This window comes from Carassius auratus, unplaced genomic scaffold, assembly GCF_003368295.1.
Source record: "Carassius auratus strain Wakin unplaced genomic scaffold, ASM336829v1 scaf_tig00035036, whole genome shotgun sequence".
Lineage (NCBI taxonomy): Eukaryota > Metazoa > Chordata > Actinopteri > Cypriniformes > Cyprinidae > Carassius > Carassius auratus.
Genome location: NW_020526192.1, coordinates 253,091 through 263,942, shown reverse-complemented (window position 1 = coordinate 263,942; position 10,852 = coordinate 253,091).

Sequence of the window (10,852 nt, the reverse complement as noted above, 5' to 3'; positions counted from 1 at the left end):
CACAATGCGTCTGTTGTGAATGAAGCACATGCGGTTCATTGTTCGTATCTGTTTGGCTCTCGAGTGTCGATGATGAACTCGCTCACAGCGTCTCATCGTCATCCAGAAGACCAGATGAGAGCGCTCACAATGAGTCTGTATCTCTGATCTGCCAGCGATGAGCGTATTTCACTACTGGTAAACTGATAAAGCAATCATCAGGGCTGCTGAATAATGCCTTCCTAACATCACACGTTCAGTTTCAGCCGTGTATTGTTCTGGAAACAGCAGGCTTTCAAACACACTGTTGTGTGTCTTTTCTGATGCTACGCCAGCTCCGCTCACAGAAAGCTTACGTATATTATTAAACTTGAAAAAGAAGTTGTCTTATTTGTCATATTCAGTGTAGAAACATCTGATTAACACATTGTCACAGGGAAATCTTTCTTTGGTAGTGTTTTGAGGGACTCTGTGAGGCCTCGTCATCCTCGAACATAGTTTTGGAGAATTATGTTAACTCTTATTTTTTAAGGTTATCTTCAGATGTTTTTGATGGATATTTCACATGATTTGTTGCATTTTTGAGGATAAATTATTTGTTATTACATCACTAGTTTTATCAAAGGTTTACCGATAGATGTCCATTCGTAGACATCAGATATCAGATGTTTCAAAAATGTTTATAATTAAACGACCACACTATAAGAACTGATTTTCCACCAGTTTGACAGTAACTCAGCCATTTGTATGTCTGTATGGGGTGAAATGTCATACAATATACAATAATTTATATGCTTGAAAAATGTGATATCACCCCCCCTGTGGCTGATTTCTCTAAAAATGGTATTATTAACCCTTTAGGATCATGAGTCAACAGGCCCACTGAGATTTGTTCTAATCATCCTCTGTTAACCCCATTGGGAAATGAGATCCATGAATGTGCTCATAGACAGCTGTGGCACTTTGGACACAAACACTGCATGTGAATTAACAAGTCAGTTGGACTAATGGATGTGTAGTTATAGCTGTTTTTAGCTGTTTGTCCAGTTATAGCATGACACAGTGGTCAGAATAAACAATGTTTCTCATGGGGTCTTACATGTCATTCCATTGACAAGTTTAACTATTTCAGTAAAAGTGGCCCCGCCTCTTACGAGTGTTTTGGTGTCTGTTTGTAAGTCGAAAACTTAGGACTATTAGTTTAGTTCGTGAAAGGATGTTCTTCACAAAATCCAAAATAGCTAAAGTTAAAGTGTTAAAGTTAGAGGGTCAAATGAAGATGGAAGAGATGTGTTTTAAGCCGATTCTTGAAGATGGCTAAGGACTCAGCTGCTCGGATTGAGTTGGGCAGGTCATTCCACCAGGAGGGAACATTTAATTTAAAAGTCCGTAAAAGTGACTTTGTGCTTCTTTGGGATGGCACAATCAAGCAATGTTCACTTTCAGAACACAAGCTTCTAGAGGCACATAAGTCTGAAGTAATAAATTTAGGTAAATGGGTGCAGAGCCAGTGGTAGTTTTGTAGGCAAACATCAATGCCTTGAATTTTATGGGAGCAGCAATTGGAAGCCAGTGCAAATTGATAAACACGGGGTGACATGTATTCTTTTTGGCTCATTAAAAATTAATCTTGCTGAAATATAATATAATATTTAGAAATGTATTGCTGCCATATACAGATTCAGTGTAGATAGCTGTTTTGCTAGAGGCCATACTGTGTTTTAACTTATGTTAGCTTTCTGCATGTATTTCAAATGATGTTGAATTTTTTTTTTTTTTCTTTGAAGTCTGAATCATTCCAAAACAGAACTTCTGAAAATAGCAATTTTCTGTGGTCAGTGCACATGCTCTGATATTTGAGAGGTGATGCAAGCTTGTATCATTTCATTGTCCACTCAATAAAACAAAAACAAAAAAATTTACATAAAAATAAATAAACAAATAAAGGATACATGACTGAACAGCCTTCGTGTGAGTGGAGTTCAGGTGGAGTTTTTCTCAATCTCGTCGAGTGTTTGAAGCGTGTCAGAGACCCTCGGCTGGCCTCACAACACTTGGGTGTGATGTGTGTGACAGCAAGATGTTTTCATTCATAGGAACAGAGGAAAAAAGCCCACAACAACTCAACAACAAATAAAAACACGCTGAAGAACATGGAGTGCAGTGCGGCTGGAGTTGGTGACATGCTGTCAGAAGCTGTGGTGTGAAACCATCCGTCCTTCAGCAAACCCGGGCCGTCGGGGAAACTCTGACCGTGCTGCGGACATCATCAGCTCTGACAGGCTCCGCTCTTATTAAAGGACCCCACAGGTGCTCTAATCTGCTCACCTGAGCTTGAGCACTCGTGTCTGTGCTGGTCAGTCAGAGTCAGCGGCTCAGAAACCCCCGGCGGACAGAGAGAGACTCACTGACACGAGCCACTCCAGCACTGAGCGTGATGGAGAAACTCCACGAACTTCATATACTCGCTCATTACACACTAGCAATAATCTGTTTATATGGTGATTTTACCACACAACATAGTGCCTAAAACAATGACTAAACTGTGGTAAAATCACTGTAATGCACGGCCTCAAGCAGCCAAGCAAAAACTGTGGGATATATGATTAAGAACACAGTTATATATATATGTATACAGAGAGAGAGAGAGAGAGAGATAGAGAGAGAGAGAGAACTTTCTTAGATAAATACATTGTAAGTACACTATAAGTACATGTAAATACATATACTGTAAAATAAAGTGCAACCAGATTAGATATATAAAATACATAATATAATAAATTAATATTTGTTTTAAAAATCTTGGTCCCGCTTTATATTGTCCCTTATACCTGTGTACTTTCATAGTAACTAGATGTGTGTGTAGGATATAACCACAGTGTAAGTACACATTGGTACATAGTATCTACAGCTGTGATATTTCTGTAACTATGTAACAACCCAATGAATGTTATATGTAACTATAAATGTGTAATAGGACATCAGTAACAACACTTTTTGGTAATGAAAGTACAAATGTGTAACAGGACTAACAGCAGTTATTGGTAAAGAAAGTGTTACACTTTATATGAAGTGGACAGTTCATGTAAGTACACTGGTATTAAAGTATCCTTAAACTTACCCATCTCCATATAATTCCTGTAACATGTACTTAGTGAAGTGTAACACTTTTTTTTTTTTTTTTTTTTTTACCAAAAAAGTGCTGGTAGTCCTGTTACACATTTGTACTTGTATATAACATTCATTGGGTTGCTACATGTGTGTAGTTAGAGAAATATCACAGCTGTAGATACTATGTACCAATGTGTACTTACACTGTGGTTATATCCTATGTACACATCTAGTTACTATGTAAGTACACAGTCTTATTTACTTATTTATTTATTTATTGCATTTAAACTGTTATAATAACAAAAATAAAACACCAAGCATAAAGGTTTGTTCCCCACTGGGAGTGATCGAGAGGTTTATTGAATGTGGAGCTCCTTGTGCTTCATCTCCGGCTGAAGATGTGATATATTCCCATCAGCCTGTTGTTCCAGTTCTGAGAGAGAGAGGTCACTGTTGACTTACTTTACAGTCTTCAGTGCACCACATCCTACACACTGTACCAAATCTACTCACTGCTCTACAGAATGTGCATCTTTAATGTTGTTCAAAGCAGGCAGATGCATCATAGGAGTGCAGCACGGGTCAGTTCTGCCCTTACTGTGATGTACAGCGGGGCTAACATTCTTTTGAGTCGCCCATCCAAAACCACCCAGCACCTTCCTGCCGTTGAGTTCCCCATCAGTGAGTCAGGGTTATGAATGGCTGTAATTAGCTGCTTCAGGACAGGAGGAGCGATGTGAGGTGGCATGTCATTAAGGCCTGTACTGCTCCTCACTTTTACTCATTTTGGCTTGTATAAAAAAAAATAAAAAAAATAAAAATGCTTCTCATTCCCAAACTCACACATACATGCACTCATGTCATTATCACTCCGCTGACTTCTTTGGTTTTTATCATTTAATTTCAGGTGGTTTAGAGGTTTTGGTATTGCATGTGTTATATTTGGGACAGTTCTACAGGACGGTCAGGGGCTGATAGGGCTTTAATCTGACCACAGCTTTCAAATGACTCCACTCTTCTGGGACTTTTACAGAAATCATTTTAAATCCAGTGGAATATATCATCATTTATTGTCTATCGTGCATATTGTCACAATGTGCAATAAATGTGTTTGTAGCTGATTCAGTGTACGGGGAGGCTGGGGCTAGTTGTCACACAGGGAAGTGGCTATAATATCTCAGTAATAAAATAGTCATAAATTAGAATAATCTTTTTTAAATTCCATCCTTCTAATATTCTATTTTTGTAACATCTAATTTTAATGACAAGAGTTACTATATACTAAGAACTGGTTGTACTATAATACAATATAACATTTTTCATGTATACTATTATTACAATATTATATAATACTAAGAAACGTATAAAAGTCATAGTGTTATATAAAAGGTTACAAACCAATATAGAGGATGAACTGTGTTCTCCGATACTGTTCATAAAAGGTATAAGGTCTTATTTTCATAGTTTGAGTGATTTCTTAGAGATTGGTGCTATTAAATGATGTGTTGTAGTCATATAGTTTATCGAGTATGACTTCTAAAACTGTTAAAAATGAATATTTTTATTTATGAAGGACACATTAACTTAATCAAAATTGAGAGAAAAGACATTTATGATGTTGCAATGTTATATTTATATTTAAATAAATGCTGTTCTTTTGAACTTTCTATTCATCTGTGGATCCTGAAAAATAAAAAGTATCACAGTTTCCTCAAAAATATTGTGCAGCAAAACTGTGTTCATCATTGATAATAATCAGAAATGTTTCTCGAGCAGTAAATCATCATATTATTCTGTTTTCTGAAGATCATGTGACACTGAAGACTGGAGGAATGATGCTGAAAATACAGCGGAGCATCACAGAAATACATTACACTTTAACAGTGATAACAGATGTTTAAAATTGTAATAATATTTCAGAAATAATTTGTACTGTATTTTTGATTAAAATCCAGCTTTGGTGTGCAGAAGAGACTTCTTTGTTCGATCTGTCCTCAAACAATTGATCAGTAGTCTATATTACCTTAATGATTTTCCTGTTTGTTTAATAAATGTTTCACCTCTGGAGTCTAAGGGTATTTTTGGGGCCTTGAGAAGTTTTGTCATGCCCTGATATTTGTGCTTTTTTTAGTTTCTTATAAATATCTAAATGGGTAAAGTCTAATATCACTGTAATCAGCACAAACTGGGCTATAATAATATGTGAAATGCATGCATGTACATGATTGTATTTTTGAGAAAAAAAATGTTATGCATGGTTAGTGAAAAACTAAAAATGTTAAATCACTTGAATAAGGCCATAAAACACATACATAACATTGGTTCCCGGGATTGTTGAGAACTGGAGCTTGTAGCCTAGAATTTTTCTTTCTAAATTATGTGAAAATCATCTTGTTTACTCATTCACAGAAAACAATATATTGATTTAAATTTTCTAAGACACTTTTTGTTTGTAAAAGTCATATGCGAGTAGGCGTCAACTATCATGAATATCATTGTGATTTACACCTGAGAAGACAAAGGCCTGCATAATGAGCTGCATAATGAGCTTCTCATTCAACTGTGCCACTGTGAGGGAGGACTTACAAGAAAGAATGTGAGAATAAAATAAAAGTATATAATTTTATGTTTGTAGTTTATTAAGAATATATTTAATTATCCCACAACATAATTTAATATCCACTTGGGGGAGCAGTTAAACAGTTTATTAGGGACAATCGAAGCTGACTTTCAAACAAATTTTTAGGCATCCTTACTCCAGTCACACAATCCTTCAGAAATCCTTTTAACAATCTTATTTTCTACCAAAAAAAACACAAAAACATTTATTATCATCATCATCATCATCATTATTATTATTAATGTTGAAAAGAGCTGAGAATATTTTTCAGGTTTTTTTAGGGGGAATAAATTGAAAGAACTGCATTGTTTTTACATTTGTTAGAGTTATCTCTATTTGTCACATTTATATTATTTACATCAAGCTTTTGAATGGTATAGTATTGTATACTGTTATTGAAACTTCATAATGTTTCACTTGATTATACATTTAGTCAGGAATTATAGTTGGAAAAAGTATTTGTAAAAAGTCTAACTAGTAAAATGTTTACACGTTATGTGAAAACTAGTACAAATAAATAAAAAGAGACTTACTCATGTTTATGATCTCTGCTGAATAAAGTGCTTCATTCTTTTTTCTGAGGAAATCCATTTCTCAAATCCTCAACCACATCACATCTTTTTGGAGTGATTTATGTCTTATTCCTCTCATCGCGAAGCAAACAGTAAAATAAAATAAAAACTCGAAGAACAGTCTGGCTGCTTTTTCTTCTGTGTGTGCGTATTCAAGCCGCGCGCTTCAGTTTGAATCTGAATAGCGCGTTAAGCGCGGGGGCGTGGTCACATTAGATATAATGAGCGGAGATATGAAAAATAGACATCGCGTTGTTTTCATATGGATTACTTTATATCAGAATATTTGTTTTCGGCAGCACCTGTTTAGTTTAAAAGTAGACATTTCAGGCTTTCTATAGATATCTCTCTCATATCTCTTCGTTGAGTATTCACGGAGTTACAGTTCATTTTAATGACGTGTTTGTACATGACGATCAGCGGAGACAAAGACTGCAGACAGTATACCTTGTTTGTTATCTTTATTTTATAAGTGCACAAAGGTGTTTTGTTATTATGTCTGTATCCAAAAAAAGTAGACCCTTTACAGATTCGATTGATGTATTGCTCTTATCTGTACGATTAAAACTGAGAGTGTAATTTAAGTTCTTTTCGGGGTTATCCGGAGAAAATGACTCAAAACGCATATATGCGTTAATGGACTCGAGAGGGTTAAATGTTAAATTCCCATTGTGACAACTTACCCCATAACATGTGTCAACACGCCCTGCTGTTGGTAAAACAATCACTGTGTGTTCATTGAGATGTTTCATATCTCAGACAGATTCTAGTCTGTATTGTACAATGAACGGATCATCTTTTTTTTTTGTTCTTTGATTTGCTCTTGATTTGTGTCTGGTAACTAATATCGGATGTTGATGAGCAGGATATGTTCTAATTGTCAAGCAGATTGAAATGCTCTGCATTAATATTTTGTGTCTATATTTAGCAGAAGTGAATATGTGTCCCAGACTTGAACTCCAGCCAGCTCAGCGGGACGCAGAGAACGGCCAAATCTGTAAAGTCAATACAAATGTTATTTTGCTTTTCAGAATCAGCAAATAGATTGAGAGACTGGCAGTGTTTTCTGTCTGTTATCTGGAGCATTCAAAGCCAGTCTAGGATAAACAGACTCTGGATTAGTTCACAGTCACTTCAAGCTCTTGTTTGTCAGGATGTAACTAGATATTTTCATTTAAAAAAACACAAACGCCATCTTACTCGTATCAAGGACTTTTCAGAAGGCAAGCAAACAGATTCCTGAAGATCAGGAAGAATTCATCCACCGAGAGACTGAGGGACGCGTGTCAATTTTATTTCATAGCAGCCGGACTTGTGCTCACACCTGTCCCGATTCCAGCGGTTCCACATGAATGCTTCTGGAAATCGTCCGGATTTAATTGCTGTTGGTGACACAACAAAGAGCACGTCTAATGACTACAAACATTCATGTGTGGATATAATTGAACGCGGAGAAAGATCAATAGCGTTCAATGAAAACTAATTGTGTCGGCGGGAGGAATGTTACTTTACATCTGTGTGCTGGATACGTGTCTCCAGCTCCATTTTTTTGTGAAACCGAGCGTAGCAAAAATGGATGCATAAAACACACTGCTCTTCTATTATTAAAGAATGGAAACAGTGTGGAACAATGAGAGTGAGGCTGTGAAGCGTACGGAGGAAAGCGACACAGATAGAAAATACAAGCCTGACTCTCAAAACATCAGCGTTCAGGCCTTTCCTTTCACTGCTTCATTCCTGCAGAAAACATCACATCAATTAATGTTTGCATTTTCAACATTTCTTTGGTTATAAGGTTGATACTTCTCTGGTCTTTTTGTCTTTCTTATTGATAGTGAATATCAATCTATCTATCTATCTAACTATCTATCTATCACTGAAAAAGGAGAAAAAATAGAGGAATGGGATTTGGACACAATACAGGTCAGATTGAAGCACACGTGATCAGGCATAATGTGATTTTTTTTACAAGTACAGTAGCACTCAATCCTGGACTGACAATATTTAATTGATATCAACAAATGAGTTTACTAACTTTGAGGTGGCTTTATTTTGAAGACCAGGATGGATTATGTTTATTTAGCTCTAAACCAGGAACAACTCATGTTGTGCGTATGAGTCTGAAATTAGACCTAATGCTTAGAGCTCACCTCTGACACATTCATTATTCTGATTAATAAAACACATTGTTTTATGGAAATTTGACTGTTGGTTAACTTAAAACAAAAACTGAGAGACCAAAACATTGACAGTTTTATATGTTAAAGCACCCTGAACGACACGTTTGACTCCGTTTGTGTGTTTGTTTGATTATGTGTTCAGTCTCGGCTTGAGTTAAGCTCACTAATCTGGTTTGTAAAGCATCTGTGTTTTTTTTTAGATGAGCTGCCAGAACACCGAACATCCAGAGGAACATGACTCAACACGACTGAGACTGGACAGCTTCTGCAATCCACACCAATGCTTGTGAACTGGGGCCTTATGCATCATGCATACTTTGCATACAGGGAGAATCGGCTTTGTTTTGGTGTAGCTATAAATGATTGTGGTCTCAATTAAATACAAGCAGAATCAAGTACGGTCAATTGGTCATTTTCCCAAATAAACTTTGTATGGTTGATTTGAGACCACTCGTGTCATGGTTTATTTTGTGATCATGTCTACATGAATGTTCACTATGTCTCATTAAATGGCAGCATAATCATTAACACTTAAAAAGCAAAAACTTGAACTGTAATCAGTTCATTTGGATGATTTAGTGTGTAGAAAGAAACATATTTGGAGGAGGAAATTCGCGTGTCTTTTATAAAATACTGTGTTTTCAAAAATACTTTTGCTTCAGTATGAAGTTGACACTAAAGTTGAGAAAATGTGATGGTACTGACTGATTCAGTGACTTACTCATTAAAAGATTGATATGAAGCACCATCTACTGGTGCTTTTAGTTTTTTTTATTAAAAAACATTTTACTTTTCAATTATTCCAGAAACTTTAGTAAAAAAAAAAAAAAAAAAAGAAAAAGTAAAGTATATCTAAAAGCACCAATAGATGCTAAACATTTTAATGCAATTGTAAATTCAATCATGCCACATTTGAGTCACATTAAACAGTACTAATATCTAATGTCAGATGCAGCTTCTGTGTGTAATGATGAGCCAGAGACGTTCGGATCCAAATGCAGCACTTTATTAAAGAATGGTCAAACAGGCAGAAATCAGGAGTGGTGTCAGGGATAACCAGAGTCGAAACCAGAAACAAGCAGAGATCGGGGCAGGCAGCAGAGAATCAGAGTGATCGGTCCACAGATCAAACACGGGAATGACAAACACAGGGAGAAATGCTCGGAAATGTTAGACAGGCTAAACAAGACTTCGCAGTGAGTGAGAGTGTGCGTGCTGCTTTTATGTGTGTAAATGAGGTGCAGGTGTGGCAAGGAAATTGGCTGATGAATGAGGTGCAGGTGTGTCAGGATGATTGTGATGCAGTGACTCATGGGGAATGTAGTTGGGGTTTGGTCCAACTAATGAGAGTTGCTAGTGTCCAAGTGACATCTGGTGGTTGATGGGTGGAATGGTCCTGAGTGGAGTGCCCTCTACTGAAGTTCATGGGCACTCCATCTAATGATCGTGACATAGCCAGCCCCCAGAAGCCCACCAGGGTGGTGCAGAGGACCAACACAGCCAAGCAGACGGGACAGAAGCCCACCAGGGCGGAGCAGAGGACCACCACAGCCAAGCAGAGGGGACAGAAGCCCACCAGGGCAGAGCACCACCACAGTGGAGTCAATGGCACAGGAGAGCAAGTCTGCTCAGGTGGGACTGAAACAGAGAACATAAACCGGTTAATAGCGGCCTCCGTGGCCGTGACAGGACAGGCGGTGAGTTCATGGAGGACCTCCGTAGCCCTGACTGGAATGAAAGCTCATAGACGGCCTCCATGGCTGTGACAGGATAGGACGAGACCTCTGAGATGTGACGAGGCTCTGGGAGTTCAGCTGAGATGTGACAAGGCTCTGGTAGATCTGTGGTAATTTGACTGGGTTCATGAAGATCAACTGTGACTTGACTGTGCTCATGAAGATCGTTGGTGACTTGACTTGGCTCAAGGAGGTTAATGGTGACTTGACTCAGTGGCGCTGGGCTAGCGGCCATCTTGTGCAGAAGCTCAGGTACAGGGACCACCGAACGGATAGGAGCTGAATACCTTGGAGAAGTGCCCTCCTCAACTGTAAAGGGAGAGCCACAAAACTGCAATACAAAATCAATAAACTGTCCTAGGGCCCAGCTATGGTCTTCTTCTGGTATACTTAAGCTTATCTTAGCGTCAAGACCACTCCAGAAACAGTCCTTTACCAGATCCTCAACCCAGGCAAAAGGTGACTATACTGAATTAATTCCTCCACAAAGAGTTCAATTGGTCGGCCATCTTGAAAAATGGAGCATAGCACACATACAGGGTTGAACGAACTTTTAGCTTGCTCCATACCTGATCTGGGGTTCAACAAAGCTGCTGGATCCTGGTTTGGCAAAGTCTTCTGTAATGATGAGCCAGAGACGTTCCGATCCAAATG